At 47.7% G+C, this 16,195-nt stretch overlaps 1 protein-coding gene across 1 annotated transcript in view; it reads right to left on the bottom strand.

The window, feature by feature from the left end:
* Window positions 1-10,094, bottom strand: part of SPTBN4 (spectrin beta, non-erythrocytic 4) — a 58,361-nt gene extending 48,267 nt beyond the window's left edge. The window contains exon 1 of the mRNA XM_051989179.1: window positions 9,987-10,094. The gene's annotated coding sequence lies outside the window, so the exon portion shown is untranslated. The remainder of the gene's footprint in view (window positions 1-9,986) is intronic.
* Window positions 10,095-16,195: the final 6,101 nt, after the last annotated feature.

Here is a 16,195-nt window from a genome sequence, read left to right as displayed (position 1 = left end):
GTTTCCCCTCCTTCTGTTATTGTTTGCCTGCTTCTTGTTTTCCTTCTCAGGTTATTTTTACCTCCTTTCTAGATCCGCTCTTTCTCGAGCAGCAAGATAACTATAAATAGGTACACATATATTGATTTTAACATCTACTTTAACATATTTAACATGGAGGGGACTGCATGCCATCTAGGGGAGGGGATGGGGGGGAAGGAGGGGAAACGTTGGAACAGAAGGTTTTTCAAGAATCAATGTTGAAAAATTACCCATGCGTATGTTTTGTGAATAAAAAGCTGTAATAAAAAACAATTATTAATCTCATTTAATCCTTACTGGAATCCTGGGAGATAGATGATCATTATCCCCATTTTACAGATGCAGAAGCTGAAGCAAAGCGAGGTTAAATGATTTGCCTTAGCAAGTAAAAGTCTGAGGCTGAATTTGAACCCAAGTTTTCCTGGCTCCAACTCCAAGTACTCTAGAGTATGTAAAGGGGAATTACATGCAAGTCTAGAAAAGTCAGCTGGAGCCTGATGAGAATGCCATGCAGAAGATTTTTTTTATTTTATCCAAGAGACAATAGGGAGCTACTGAATATTCTTGGTCCAACTTGATTTTAGGATTGTTTTCACAGCTTCGTGGCAGATGGGTTGGAGAGTGGGAGAAAGGGAAAGATAAGGCGGCATCCAATTAGGGCAAGATTCTAAGCCAGGAGTGACGGGGGTGAGAACTGCCGTGGTAGCTGTCCAAACAGGAAGGAGAAAGCAAGATCCAGAGATGTTAGGGCCATGGAATGGTCAACACTTAGCGACTGATTAGATCTGAGGAGCGTTAGCGTGAGGTCACCGGTGATTTGGAGATTCTGTGTCTGGTGAGTGAGATGGAAGATGTTACTGCTCTGAAGAGAAATGGGGAATTGGGAGAGAGGCAGGTTTAGGGGAGGAAACAGAAGATGTCTATTGGGACACGGTGAGTCTGCAGGGCCGGCGGGAGGTCTAAGGGAAGCTGCCCAACAGGCAAATAAAGGTGTGAGACTAGAGCTTAGGAGAGAGATCCGGATTCAGTAGATGATGATCTGGGAATCGTGTTGGCCAGAGGTGGCCCAGGAACTCATGGGAGCAGAGGATGCAGGGAAGAGTCCTAGGTGACCCAATCATTCATCGGACCCTCATTTATCGAGTGTTATGTGCTAGAGGAGAAGCACGGGACCTCGCAGCTAGGAAGACTGGGGTCTTCTCTCTAACACAAGCTGGCTGTGTGACCCTGAACAAGACCTTTCAGGCAACGCCATAAGACTACAGAGGAGGGGCTGACTTGAATTAGTAATTTAGATTCTCATTGAAATCTCAATTTCACTTTCTATCCCCACAAACCAGGAACTGAATAGACAAAGCCAAGATAATTCCCGCCCTCAAAGATTATATTCTTTGGGGATGGGGGGACATAACAGATATAGAGACACGTGAATACAAAAATTGACGAGGTGAATGAAGAGCACTATTTAAAAGGGAGGGTATGGTGGCCAGGGGTGGGGGGTGGGGGTCAGGGAGGTCCCCGTGTTCTCATCGGTGAAGGGAATAAGGGATCCTACAAGGCAGAGAGGAGGACGAGCTTTCCGGAACCGGGGGACGGTCAGCCTGTGCAAAGGCAAAAAACAAGGAGACGAGGAGATGGAAGGTGGCAATCAGGAAACAGCAAGTAGGTCAGGGCAGTGGCAGTGAAGCGTGTGAAAGGGAAAAAAATGTGTAATGTAATAAGCCTGGGAAGGAGGGAGGCTGGAGCCCTAAATGGGAAGGACTTTAAATGCCAAGAAGAGAAGTTTATATTTGATCCTAACAGTGATAGGGAGCCATTGTAGTTTCTTGAGCAGGTGAATAACATCGCTGGACCTCTGCTTTAGGAACAGCAAAAGAATAGCAACAGGAGGCAAGGAAATAATATTAGCTAACATTTATGTGGTACTTTAAGATTCTCCAAGTGCTGTATATTTATCATCTTATATATCTAACCACCTTGTGGAATAAATTCTATTATTATTTTCCAGATGAGGAAATTAGAGTCAGAGCATTTAAATGACTGGCTTAGGATCACATAGCTAGTAAGTGTCGGAGGAAGGATTTGAACTTGGTCTCTACCACAGAATCTGGGAGAGAGGGGAGTGGCCAAATAAGGGCCACGTGAGGGTAGGAGCCATTTGGGAGATGTGGCAAGACTTAAAGGCTAATCAGACTTGGGAAATGAGGGAGGGAGGAAATGGAGGATGACAGCCAGTTTGTGAACCTGGGTAGCTGGACAGGTGGCGGCACCCTTATCGGAGAGAAGTGTTTGAGGGAGGTGGACATAGAGTTCTGCTTTGAAGACATCCAGATGAAATGCCCCCGGAACATCCACTGGAAAATGGCCACTAGGTAGGTCAAAGAATCGTAGGATTTTAGAGCCAGATGTACTCTCGGTGGAATACAGTCCGACTCAGGCCCCAAAGAAATCCCTGTTCCAAGATCCTTTGCAAGTGATCATCTAACCTCTGCCTGAAGAACTCCATTGAGAAGAAGACCCCCTTTGCCTCCCGAGGCAGCCCGCAGCACTAGGGGGCGGCTCTCGTTGTTCAGAAGGTTCCCAGAAACCAAACCTAGCTTGACCTCTTTGCAATTCCCTCCTCCCCTCGTTCCCACTACCATCTGGTTTTGCCCTCTGAGGTTGAACAAAACAAGTAAAAGCTCTATTCCCAGGACGGTCCTTCTAACCCTTGAAGAGAGACCACGCTTTCCTCTTCTCGGGGCTAAACATCCCCGGTTCCTTCAAATGGTCCTCCTATGCCAGGGGCTACCATCATCCTCGTTAGAGCCCTCTGAAAACTCCAGCTGTTTGCTGCCCTCCTAAACTGTGGCCCAACAACGGACCCATCAACAATCCAGCTGTGCTCTGACTGGGCAAGCTGCACCGTAATCCTCCCCTCCCCGTTCCTAGAAGCTCTGCCTCTGGATGCAGCCCCAAAGCTCATTCATTTTCCTGGCTGGCACATCACTCTGCTGACTCACATGTCCTTGTAGTCTACTAAAACCCCAGGCTCTTTTTCAGAACTGCCCACACACGCCATCCACATCCTGTGTGCCCTTTTCTGAGCATTTGAACCCATGTCAAGTTTTCCATTAATCACCATTGAATTCGATCTTATTAGATCCAAACCAAAGCTCTAACCTGTCAGGCTCTCACGGGGTCCGACTGCCAGGGGGTTGGCCATCCTTACCCAGTGGGTTCACTGGGTTCCCCTTGACGATGTGAGAACAGAGTTCGGGGCAGAAATTTGAGCTATGTAAGACCCCAGCTCACGGGCTTAGCAATGACTAACAATGAACCCACAGGAGTTTGGTCAAAAAAGAGCAGATAGAAAAAGTAAAGGAAGAGAACTCAAGAATGAATCTCAGGGAACAAGGCAGCTGGTTATGAAGTAAATAGAGCGCCTCTTTGGAGTCAGAAGGACCTGAGTTCAAATCTAGCATCAGAAATTTACTTAGCTGTGTGATCCTGGCCGAGTCACTTAACCCTCAGAGATGAAAACAGAAGGAGAGACAGAAAGAGAAAGAGATTGAAAGAGAGACAGACAGACAGAATCTTAGGGAATCTACCACTGGCAGGGGCGGGGCATCTAAGGAGATTGAGAAGGAACAAATACATAGAACCAAGGAGAACAAGAAAAAGAACCAAGAGAAAGAACAGGGAGAAGTTTACATCCAGGAGGAGAGGGGAGTCAAAGTTTCAAATGCTGAAAAGGGCGACTACAATACCCATACCCTTTGACTTCCACTGCTAGACATTTACCTACAGGAAGTCAGTGACAAAAACGAAGTTCCCCTACACACCAAAAACCAATAGCAGCTCTTCCTTCGGCTGCGAAGAACCAGAAATAAAGCTGATGTCTATTGCGTGGGGAATGGCTGAACAAATTGACCCATGTCATATATGCCCCTGTGCAACAAGAAACAATGATGAATTGAACTGATGCTAAGTGAAATGAGCAGAACCAGGAGATCATTATACACTTGGACAACGATATTGTATGAGGACATATTTTGATGGAAGTGGATTTCTTTGACAAAGAGACCTAACTGAGTTTCAATTGATAAATGACGGACAGAAGCAGCTACACCCAAAGAAGGAACACTGGGAAACGAATGTGAACTATCTGCATTTTTGTTTTTCTTCCCGGGTTATTTCTACCTTCTGAATCCAATTCTCCCTGTGCAACAAGAGAACTGTTCGGTTCTGCAAACATATATTGTATCTAGGATATACTGCAACATATCTAGCATATATAGGATTGCTTGCCTTCTAGGGGAGGGGGTGGAGGGAGGGAGGGGAAAAATCGGAACAGAAACGAGTGCAAGGGATAATGTTGTAAAAAAATTACCCTGGCATGGATTCTGTCAATATAAAGTAATTATTAAATAAAAATTTAAAAATTAAAAAAAAAAAGAGAGAGAGAGAGAAGGACTTCAAAAAAAAAAAAAAAGAAACAATGATGAATATAGATGGCATGGAGGATTGGGCTCTGAGAGTTCGTGCTCGCGTCATGGACCTGTGACAAGGTGTCTGATGATGGGGAATGGAATCGATTCAGAACATGTGCAGATATTAAAGGTTGAGAAGACTTAGATGAACTGATGCAGACTGGGGGACGCAGAGCCAGGAAAATAAGGGATAATTGTTTATCAAGTGCCTTCTATGTGCCAGGAATAAGAAAAGAGGCAAAAGACAGTCCAAAAAATGACTGTAATGATGTAAGTGAGAAAGAACTATAAAAAAAAATACAAAATGAATTCCTGGAATTAAAATGACTCAAGCCTGAATTCAAAGAAGCCCCATAAAAAGACACTTCCTCTCATTTACCAGAGGTGGAGGGCCATGACTAAGAGATACTCCATAGACTTTTTGATAAGTTGGTTGATTTGGATGAACTTTTTTCTTTTCTTTTCTTTTTAAAAAATTATTATTTACTATAAGGGAGCAAGGAAGGGAGAGATGCAGTAGGGAATCTAGCAAAAGCTAGTAAGATTTTTTAAAATGGAGAACCTTGCTAGCCTTGAAGAATTAAGTGTGGTCGAGTGATGAGGATGAAAGTGGAACAAGAAGTTGGAAGTGAAACAGCAAAAGGTTGAAAAGTGAGAAGATGGCAATATTGACCAACTCTTTCTAGGTTTCATTGTGAAAGAGCAGAGGCAAACAGCCTGTGGGAACGATTCAGTCAGGTTGAGACTTTTTAGGGATGAGACAGACATGAAGCAAGGAACGAGCCGGTAGGCTAGGAGAAATTGGAAGAAAATAATAACTAAAATTTGTATAGCAAAGTGCTCCAATTATAATATTGATAAGAATAAGAATAGCTAACATTTACATATGTGCCAGGCATCGTGCAAGACATTCTCCGAATATATTATCTCATTTGATCCTTCTGAAAATCCTAGGAAGTAGGGGCGATTGACGTCCCCATTTTCCAGTTGAGGAAACTGAGGCAGACAAAGGTGGAATGACTTCCCCAGGACCACACAAGCTAGTAAGCGTCCAAAGCTAGATTCGAAATAATCTTGATTCCAGGCCCAGCACTTTATCCATTTCAACCACTTGGCTAATCTTATGTTGGAGTCTTCACCCCTTAGTCATCTTCCATCTATTGTGTATGTAACTTAGATGTACATATTTGTCGGAGACAGCATCGTTCCCACAGGCTGTTTGCCTCTGCTCTTTCACAATGAAACCTAGAAAGAGTTGGTCAATATTGCCATCTCCTCACTTACTTTTCAACCTTTTGTTGTTTCACTTCCATCCTCGTCACTTAACCACACTTAATTCTTCCATTTTCTCATGGAGAGAAAGCTGAACTCAAACCCAGGAAGACTCTGTGTCAGATCCTGTCTCTGACACATCCCGTGTGACACTGCGTGGGCCATTTAAACACAGTGATCTGGACCAGGGCTTCTTATCTTTTCCTACTCTTGACCCCTTTTTGCCCTAGAAATTTCTATGTGAGGGGCAGTTAGAAGGCACAGTTGATAGCGTGCCAGCCCTGAAGTCAGGAGGACCTAAGTTCAAATCCAGCCTCAGACACTTACTAAGCTGTGTGACTTTAGGCAAGTAACTTAATCCCAACTGTCTCAACAACAACAAAAAAGTAGAATTTGTATGTGACTCTGGGCATTTAGGTATATAAAGTAGGTATACAAATCAAACATTTATTGATAGTACTTTATGACTCTCACATGACCTCCATATGGGGTCATGAGCCATAATTTAAGAAGCTGGGATCTAAACCACTCTCAAAGACTGTTAAGTTGCTGAAAAAGTTGTTGTTTGTCCTTTGTTCCTGAAGATGCATCAGGGAAGCGATGTCGTGACATGCAAGTGAATTGGACTGGAGGGAGGGAGGGCTGTGCACGACCACCTGCCTCACTTTCTCCTCTGTATCCAGCAGCAAGATATAGATCAGGATGACTGGAAGTGGCCCTGGATACAGTGGAGAATTTGGCCTTTTAAACTAAGGTCTTTAACAGGTTTCAATCTGCCTGAGGTAACCACCTGTTCAGTGACTAAGGGTAGGTAAGAAACCGAAAAGGTATATTAAGACAAAGTTTCATCACCTCAGAATTCCCTGGGCTACTAAAAAGGCAGGTCCAGTCCCTGTTCTGTCCCATTAGAATGGAGGCTCCTTGAAGGCAGGGATTGTTTCTGCTTTTCTCCATATCCCCACTGCTTAGCACACATGAAGCACTTAATAAATGCTTATGTGAATGGCTAGAGGAAAAAGGAAGGGATGGGATAGAGGGAGCAAATCGAGGGATTAGCCTTAGTGAGGAGAAAAAACTTGGGCAAAGGATGTGAAGGGATGTTGAGATTCAGAGGAGAGGAGAGGGAAAAGACATTCAATAATTTCTATTTTCTCAGTAAAGTTTGAGATGAGGTTCTTTGTCTATAAAGATGAAGGAGGAAATAATGGAGGCTTACAGAGGGGAAAAAAGGTTTGGAACAGTTACTGATATAAGGAGTCCAGTAGCAGAGACTCAATTGGATTGCTTTGTAGACATAAGAACCCAACTGGGATCGGATAATCTCAATGACCTGTCAGAGCATCTATAGGACAATTTCAGTAAGAGTGGAGAACAATGAGGACAGGTTTAGGTGGTTAGGGTTTAGAAAGGGCAAAGGATAAAGAAAGTAGAGCATGTGTATGGCTGACCGGGGTAACTTCCGGACCAAGACCGGGCAAGGAGCAAAGTAAAAGCCAAGGGGAGATGATGGCCTTGGAGAAGGGATGGAAGGACTGGAGGTGATTGTAAGGGCAAAAAATAAAATTGGAAGGGATGCACCTCAGTGAGTAATGAAAGGCTAGGGATAATGGGACAGATTTCATAGTTCTTGTCTTGGGAGTGGAACATTCATGGATGACGGTGAGATCACCAAGGCGTGATACCTTTGTGGGTGGCTGTGTATGTTGAAGAAGTTGATAAGTGAACATCAATATACATGGTGAAGTCTCCAAGTCCAAAGGCCGACGCTGGAGTTCTGAAGGAGATTGTGAGCAAGGTGGCTAATTATCTGACAAAGGAAGAGGCTGACAGATAACTCCCGCCCGGATCTGGATGGGGGGATTGATCCGGGAGGAGTGGATCTCAAATGAGGAAAGGATTCTGGGGGATGGCAGCCAGTCGGAAGGCCTGGAAATGACCTTGAAGAACAAGAAGTATATCTTCTGCTAATTCTATGAGGGGTTTTGCATAACTTCACAAGTGCCTTCTTAAAGTGGGGGGAAGGTGGGGAGGGAGGGGACGAATCTGGAACTCTGAGTTTTAAAAACAAATGTAAAAAATTGTTTTCTATGTAATGGGAAAATAAAAATATTAAATAAATATTAACTTAGTTGGGGGAAGGGAAATAACAGGAAGGGTGGCTAATACTGGGTGGAATGCCCAGGAGGCAGTCTCTCCTTAGGGAGTCAGTTTTCCCTGAATAGCAGAAGCAAAGTGCACAGCAGAGAAGGCCTAAGCTGAAGGCTACTTTCTTAATCAACTTGTATGTTCCTGCCTGAGCACAGAGGGATTCCAGGGAGTACTGTGGAAGGGAGGGTACTGGGCAGTTGGATACAGATCTGAGGAGGTCTAAGACTCAGGGAGATGGAGATGAGAGCAGAGGTGGTTTTCCAGGTGGCCACTGATGATGCTCTAAATCATGAGGATTAGGTGAGGAAGAAGTAGGCACTGGCTAGCCATAAGATAAGATTTTGTGTTTAAAGAATAGGAAAATAAATGTATGGTGACCTCTGCAAAGCAAACAAGAAGCGGGGCAGCTAGGTGGCACAGTGGCTAGAGCACCAGCCCTGAAGTCTGGAGGAGCTGAGTGCAAATCTGACCTCAGACAATTAATACTTCCTAGCTGTGTGATCCTGGGCAAATCACTTAACCCTAATTGGGAAGGAAGGAAGGAAAGAAGGAAGGAAGGAAGGAAGGAAGGAAGGAAGGAAGGAAGGAAGGAAGGAAGGAAGGAAGGAAGGAAGGAAGGAAGGAAGGAAGGAAGGAAGGAAGGGAGGGACAAAAAGCATGAAAAAGCAATGTCACCCAAGCCACTTGGAGAGAACATCCAGAAGAGAGATACTGGCACCCATATCAAAAACTACTCAAAGATCCAGGAGAAAGAGAACTGGGATTTAGCAAGAGATTATCAGTAATCGCTGGCTGGATAGTTTGGGAACAGGAGAAAGGCTGAGGCTACTACAGATTGGAAAGTGAGTAGAGAGTGAGGGAATGGGGATGGAGGATGTAGCCTGAAGGTATGACTTGAGGGGGTCTTGCTAAGAGTGCTGGGAAAGAACAGAAAGTGGTAAGAGAGGACAGCAGCTTTCCGGTTAGGCACCTGCCAGCTCTAACAGGATGACATGCCACGATTCTGTGGTTCAGACAAAGAGTCATTCAGAGCCTGAGTTAGGGAAAGGGAGGACCCCAGAAACAATGAAGACCGCCTGAAGTCAGACTTGCAGGTTTAGGCCCGAGATGTAGGGGACAGGGCTGTTTTTCTGGCTATAAGATGAGAGACATCACACAATTACTAATCCCCCTCAAGATTCTATATCCTATGAGAGGAAGTTTTTTCTGTTGGCTTTGGGGGTTACAGGAGTGAAGTGGGGGAGACTCAATCCTGTGATCTACTCTCTGGTATATGACCCCTCCTTTCTGGAGTCCCTGGCTCCCCCGGACTCCCCTCTGCGGGAGGACAGGAGACGGGGACAAGGTGTTCTTTTCTCCGCAGATCAAGAGCAGGGGTGGGGAGGAGAAAAGCCTTCTCCGGGCCTACGGGGGCCATAGACCGGCAGGGACAGAACAAGGACTAGGGGATCCTGGGGATGCCTAAAGCACCACGTGGTTAGAGGGAGCAAGGCTGGAGGGAGCCTGGGCTGGGTGTGTGAATGCGGGAAGTGACTGCTCTGGTCTCTACACTCCAGACCCGCCCTCCCCGCAGGCCCCAGAACCTCCAGTCCTACACCTCCCCCCCACCCCAACCTGCGGTTCTGAAACACTGGGATGATGGGTGATGAGCCCGGAATGAGGAGGGAGGGAGCCAGATCCCGGGACTCGGGAGGGCATCCTGACCCTGTCCTGTCCCACAGTCCTTCGGAGACCCCAGGGGAACTGGCCCGCTTAGCACACGCGTGTCCCTGTTCCCCTGCACACACACGTATTCCCGAGGGGAGCAGCTCCCAGACCTTGGGCCGGGGGGCCGGGAGTGAGCGAGCTCTCAGGCCCGCGGAGCCTGGAATAGTGAGCGCCGGGGATGCGGGCGCCCGTGGGAAGATGCCCTCCGCCTCGCTCCTCCCTCCTCCCTCCCTGCCGCAGGTGCGGGCGGTCCAGGGCGGAGTGGGGCCTCCCGACAGCGGAGGGAGAGGGAGGGCAGGCTGGGTCACAGCCCGTCCCCCATCCCTCTCTGCCCCGGGCGCTGGGCCTGCCGCCCCAGGGTCTCACCTGCGCCTGCCCGGCCCGGGCCGCTGCCTCCGCGCTCCGGCCGCCCCTCCTCCTCCTCTCCCTCCGATGCCGCCGCAGCTGCCGCAGCAGCCGCTGCCGGAGCTCCGGCTGGCCCCGGGTGCTCTGACCGCCGCCGCCGCTGCCGCCGCCGCCGCCGCCGCCGGGCTCGGGCCTGGGCCGCATGCGCCGCCGCCGCAGCCACAGCCGATGCGCCGCTGGCCCCCCGCCCCCAGCTCCGCGCGCTCCCCTCCGCCCTCCGGGATCCACGGCAGCGGCCTGCTCCTTCACCCCCGCCTTCCACAGGCCCCTGGACCCCCCTAAGTCCCCCAGCGTCCGCTTAGCCAGGGACCCCCTCATGCCCCACTCAGTCTGACATGTGACCCCTGGAGCTCATCTGGAAGTCCCCTCTACTCAACTCCCCTCCCCCACGGACTCCGTCAGCCAACCGTGATGGGGGACCCCGGCCCCTCCTTGTACACTCTCTCTGAGCCCAGCTCAGCCCAAGACCCTTTCGTCCAATCTCTCTCCGCTCACCATTCTGACCCCTTCAGCTGCATGTGACCTAAACTCTCCCCTCTCCAGACACCCCCATGCTCTTCTTTCTCTCCACCCCCTAACCTGAATCCCCCAAGCTATCTCCAGACTCTTTTTTCTAGCCCCCTCCTCCCACCACCGTGCACCCCTCCCCTCCCTTTCAGCGTGACCTCCTTAATCACGTGTGAGCTTCCAGGACTTTGTCCCCCAAGTTCCTTTTACTCTCAAGCTCTCCCCCACCCTCAGTCCCACCCCCACTCCCCCTCCAAACGTCATTATCCTGGATCCCCCACGCTCAGCCTGAAGCCTTTTATCCTTTCTCTCTCTCCCCACCAACACCTCCTCATCCCTCCCCCGTCTTCACCCCCTCATCTCACAGGCACCCCAAGCTCCTGCTCTAACAGCAGACACAGCAGAAGACCCTCATCCCGGCCCTCCCCTGCTCGAGCCTCCCTAAATCCAGCCTGGGACACGGCCCTGCCAGCTTGCTCCCGGCTTACCCTCAAACATCCCCCTCACTCAAAAACCATCTCCCACCTCCTGGCTGGGACCCCCGACTTCCTAAAACTGGAAATCCCCATCTCCCCGCCCCCACTTCTGAGCCTTCAAAGCACTTTTACTGCCCTTCCAGATTAAGTCCTTTCTAACAACCCCCACCCACAAGGGGCAGGGTTTGAGCTGAGGGAGGGAAAGAGGCAGTTAGTTATCCCAATGAACAGGAAGTCATGAAAACAGGACTTCAAATTCTCCCTCACACCCCTTACTGGCTATGCCATCATGGGCAAGTTACTTAAGCTCTGTTGTCCTTAAACACTCCAGAATCTTTGCCAAGAAAACCCCATGTCCAGTATTGACCAGCCGTGTGGTCCACTGTCACAAAAGTGGACACGATGGAGCAACAACAGAAGGAGAAACTGAGGCTAAGAGAGCAGCCTCTACTCCGGACAACGGTGAAGAAACAAGGGTAGTGGGCTTCAGCAGTGCAGATCCTTCTTGGGTGTTGGTCTTCAGGCCTTATCTCTCAAGGGGGTACAGAGGGGCAGACCTGCAGAGAGCATAAGACACGGGGATTTTGACAAAAATAGAGACACCTAATGGAACCGACACAGACACCCCAAAACTTAAGCAGCCAGAAACGGGTCCCAGGGACAGTGACCCCACACACATGCCAGCCAACCGACTGATACACGAAGCTTACACTCCAAAGCAAAACAGTAAGCAATAGGGTGCAAATCGACACCCAGACACGAGCTGCTACAAGAAGAGCTCAGCTCGGATTCTGAAAAACCTGGTTTGTTATGACAAATTTTAAGCTTGACTTTGGGAAAAACTCATCTTTCTCCATTTTGAGTCTTCATTCTTAAGGCAGCTCATCTTTTCTTCCCCAGTCTCTGTTCCCTGCCCTCCCAGTTCCACCATGCCCCATGGAGCCTCAGAAACTCCCTTTCTTCCTAGAACTCATCTGTCTTCTGGCCCAGAGGAACCTGCCTCTCTCTGAATCATCCTTGGCCACCATCTCCAGCGATGAGTACTTCCCTCGTTTCCCCACTAGGTGACACTAAACTAAGGGAGAAGGAAACTGCTTTTCACTGCCACTTCCAAACCATCCTTTTGTCCCCATCATCCTTGGAGATCACTCCATTGGTCCATGGCACGGCTGCCAGATCTTTGTGATATTTATCTATTGGAACTCCTGGCTTTTAATATTTCTAATTTGAGGAGTTTGGTCCTCTCAAGCCCAGCACCTTCCATCTTCCTCCAAAGCCCAGAACTTCCCATCTTCCTCTCAACCCCAGCACCTCCATCTTTCTCCCAAGCCCAGCACTTCCCATCTTCCTCTCAAACCCAGCACTTCCCATCTTCCTCTCAAGCCTAGCACCTTCCATCTTCCTCTCAGGCCCAACACCTTCCATCTTCCTCCCAAGCCCAGCACTTCCCATCTTCCTCTCAAGTTCAGCACTTCCCATCTTCCTCTCAAACCCAGCACTTCCCATCTTCCTCTCAAGCCCAGCACTTCCCATCTTCCTCTCAGGCCCAACACCTTCCATCTTCCTCCCTAGCCTAGCACCTTCCATCTTCCTCTCAGGCCCAACACCTTCCATCTTCCTCCCAAGCCCAGCACTTCCCATCTTCCTCTCAAGCCCAACACCTTCCATCTTCTTCTCAGGCCCAATACCTTCCATCTTCCTTCCAACAGCACCTTCCATCTTTCTCTCAAACCCAACACCTTCCATCTTCCTCTCAGGCCCAGCACCTTCCATCTTCCTCCCAGGCCCAGAACTTCCCATCTTCCTCTCAAGCCCAGCACTTCCCATCTTCCTCTCAAGCCCATGTGAGGGATGTAGAAGACCTTTACCCAAAATGACTACTCAGAGATCACTCAGTAGAAGGCAGAAAAGATGTTTATTGAAAACCTCTGGAGGATGAGCCGTCCCATCACAAGATAAAGAGAAAATTCATGGTAGGAGGGCTAAAGAAGTAGTGAAGATACATAGCTTTTATACAAGAAATTACATCACGAGTAAGAGAGCACTGAGAAGGGGAGGGGGAGGCATCTAATTGGTTGTTGCTATTCGGGGAGATTGGAATGGAAGGTTCTGTTTCCCTGAAATCTCCTGATTTCTAGGAAACAGAAAGTCAGGCCTTCAGGCTTAATCAAGCAGAGAGTGGTCCCGCTTATAGACTAAATATTGATAAATGTCAAATACCAATAAATGTCATCAGCTCAGGTTAAGTAAATATGTTTCTAGCTGGCCAAGGCTCAAGTAGATATGAGCCTGCACATATTATACAGGTCATAGGGGAAACACAGAAATAATAAAATACAGAAAAAGAATTCATACATTCCTGTAAGTTCTTCACCTTATCTATTCCCCACACCCAGCACTTCCCATCTTCCTCTCAAGCCCAGCACTTCCCATCTTCCTCTCAGGCCCAGCACCTTCCATCTTCCTCCAAGCCCAGCACCTCCATCTTCCTCCCAAGCCCAGCACTTCCCATCTTCCTCTCAACCCCAGCACCTCCATCTTCCTCCCAAGCCCAGCACCTCCATCTTCCTCCCAAGCCCAGCACTTCCCATCTTCCTCTCAAGCCCAGCACTTCCCATCTTCCTCTCAAACCCAGCACTTCCCATCTTCCTCTCAAGCCCAGCACTTCCCATCTTCCTCTCAGGCCCAACACCTTCCATCTTCCTCCCTAGCCTAGCACCTTCCATCTTCCTCTCAGGCCCAACACCTTCCATCTTCCTCCCAAGCCCAGCACTTCCCATCTTCCTCTCAAGCCCAGCACCTTACATCTTCTTCTCAGGCCCAATACCTTCCATCTTCCTTCCAACAGCACCTTCCATCTTTCTCTCAAACCCAACACCTTCCATCTTCCTCTCAGGCCCAGCACCTTCCATCTTCCTCCCAGGCCCAGCACTTCCCATCTTCCTCTCAAGCCCAGCACTTCCCATCTTCCTCTCAAGCCCATGTGAGGGATGTAGAAGACCCTTACCCAAAATGACTACTCAGAGATCACTCAGTAGAAGGCAGAAAAGTTGTTTATTGAAAACCTCTGGAGGATGAGCCGTCCCATCGCAAGATAAAGAGAAAACTCATGGTAGGAGGGCTAAAGAAGTAGTGAAGATACATAGCTTTTATACAAGAAATTATATCACGAGTAAGAGAGCACTGAGAAGGGGAGGGGGAGGCATCTAATTGGTTGTTGCTATTCGGGGAGATTGGAATGGAAGGTTCTGTTTCCCTGAAATCTCCTGATTTCTAGGAAACAGAAAGTCAGGCCTTCAGGCTTAATCAAGCAGAGAGTGGTCCCGCTAATAGACTAAATATCGATAAATGTCAAATACCAATAAATGTCATCAGCTCAGGTTAAGTAAATATGTTTCTAGCTGGCCAAGGCTCAAGTAGATATGAGCCTGCACATATTATACAGGTCAAAGGGGAAACACAGAAATAATAAAATACAGAAAAAGAATTCATACATTCCTGTAAGTTCTTCACCTTATCTATTCCCCACACCCAGCACTTCCCATCTTCCTCTCAGGCCCAGCACTTCCCATCTTCCTCTCAGGCCCAGCACCTTCCATCTTCCTCCCAAGCCCAGCACCTTCCATCTTCCTCCTAAGCCCAGCACCTTCCATCTTCCTCCAAAGCCCCGCACCTTGCATCTTCCTCTCAAGCCAGGAAGATGAAAGTCAGACATTAAAATCCTCTAACAAAAAAAACCCTAAAGGCCTACAACTGCAAAATCAGTAGTTCCTCAGCCTCTTCATTTTCCGTGACTTACAATGTCTCTCCACCTTGGGGACCCACAGCTTGGTCACCTGCAGTTGAAGGTTCACAATCACCCACCATTATGTTATCTCCATAACTTTCAGCGCTGAAATTCCTCTCTCTGAGCATAGCCTTCCATCTTCCCCAGACCTACTCTTCATCATCATAACTTCCCTTTCCCCTTCTCTCAGTTCATTTTCCCACTTTGGTTCTACTTTCCTTCCCTTTACAGTCTTGAATCCTATGGATGACCAGTTGAATTTCACATTTCCTTTACCTTTGAATCGATCCTTTACACCTTTGTCGTGCTTTGCTGAACCCCAAACTTGGTCCACCCTTCTATCCCCCTTCTCCATTCTTCATATTTTACACACTCTTGAGGAAAATCATTCAACTACGCTGGCTGAAAAGCCTCATGATGTCTGATCAGGACTAGATCATCCCTGTTGCACATAATTTTTTTATTCTCTCACTGACTTTTTTTTAAAAATTACATTCCCACATTATATACCTCAACAACAATACTGTTTGAGGAGGTATTCTGATGGAAGGGAATCTCTTCGATAAAGTGAGCTAATTCAGTTTCAATTGATCAAGGACGGACAGAAGCAGCTACACCCAAAGAAAGAACACTGGGAAATGAATATAAACTGCTTGCATTTTTGTTTTTCTTCCCGGGTTATTTCTACCTTCTGAATCCAATTCTCCCTGTGCAACAAGAGAACTGTTTGGTTCTGCACACATATATTGTATCTAGGATATACTGTGACATATTTAACATGCAAAGGACTGCTTGCCATCTGGGGGAGGGGGTAGAGGGAGGGAGGGGGAAAATTGGAACAGAAGTGAGTGCAAGGGATAATGCTGTAAAAAATTACCCTGGCATGGGTTCTGTCAATAAAAAGTTATTTAAAGAATAAAAAAAATATAAAGATAAAAAATTACATTCCCAGTAGTTTTCTCTCCTCAGACTCTTCTCTTCTCATTCCCCCACTCCTGCATGAATCTCACCCCTACTTTGCTAAGAAAATCAAGGCCATTCACTATGAGAGCTCTTTTCTTCCCTGTTTCATACCTCAAAACCCTTCCTCACAACCTTTCCCCTCTCCTTTCTCTTGCTTTAGTCTGTGAGAAAGAGGTAGTTCTCTACCTGGCCAAGGCCAATTTCTCCACATGTGCTCTTAATTCCTACTTCTCCCATATCCAGGAGCTTTGCCCCTTTGATTCAATTCTCTCTCATTCTCTGTGTTTTCTTCTCTTCTGTCTCTCCTCACTATGCTCAAGGCATCCTTGAAAAACTTTCATTTAACTGTGTCCCCTTATTGTGCTATATTTCTAGGTCCCTTTCATAGCTTAGTTAAAAACGTCATCCCTTCATTCCCACATCTCTCCATTTCTCAA

The sequence above is a fragment of the Antechinus flavipes genome, chromosome 3 (genome assembly GCF_016432865.1).
Source record: "Antechinus flavipes isolate AdamAnt ecotype Samford, QLD, Australia chromosome 3, AdamAnt_v2, whole genome shotgun sequence".
Classification (NCBI taxonomy): domain Eukaryota; kingdom Metazoa; phylum Chordata; class Mammalia; order Dasyuromorphia; family Dasyuridae; genus Antechinus; species Antechinus flavipes.
Note: the sequence above shows the minus strand (reverse complement) of the source record. Positions and strands in the feature narration are given on the sequence as shown.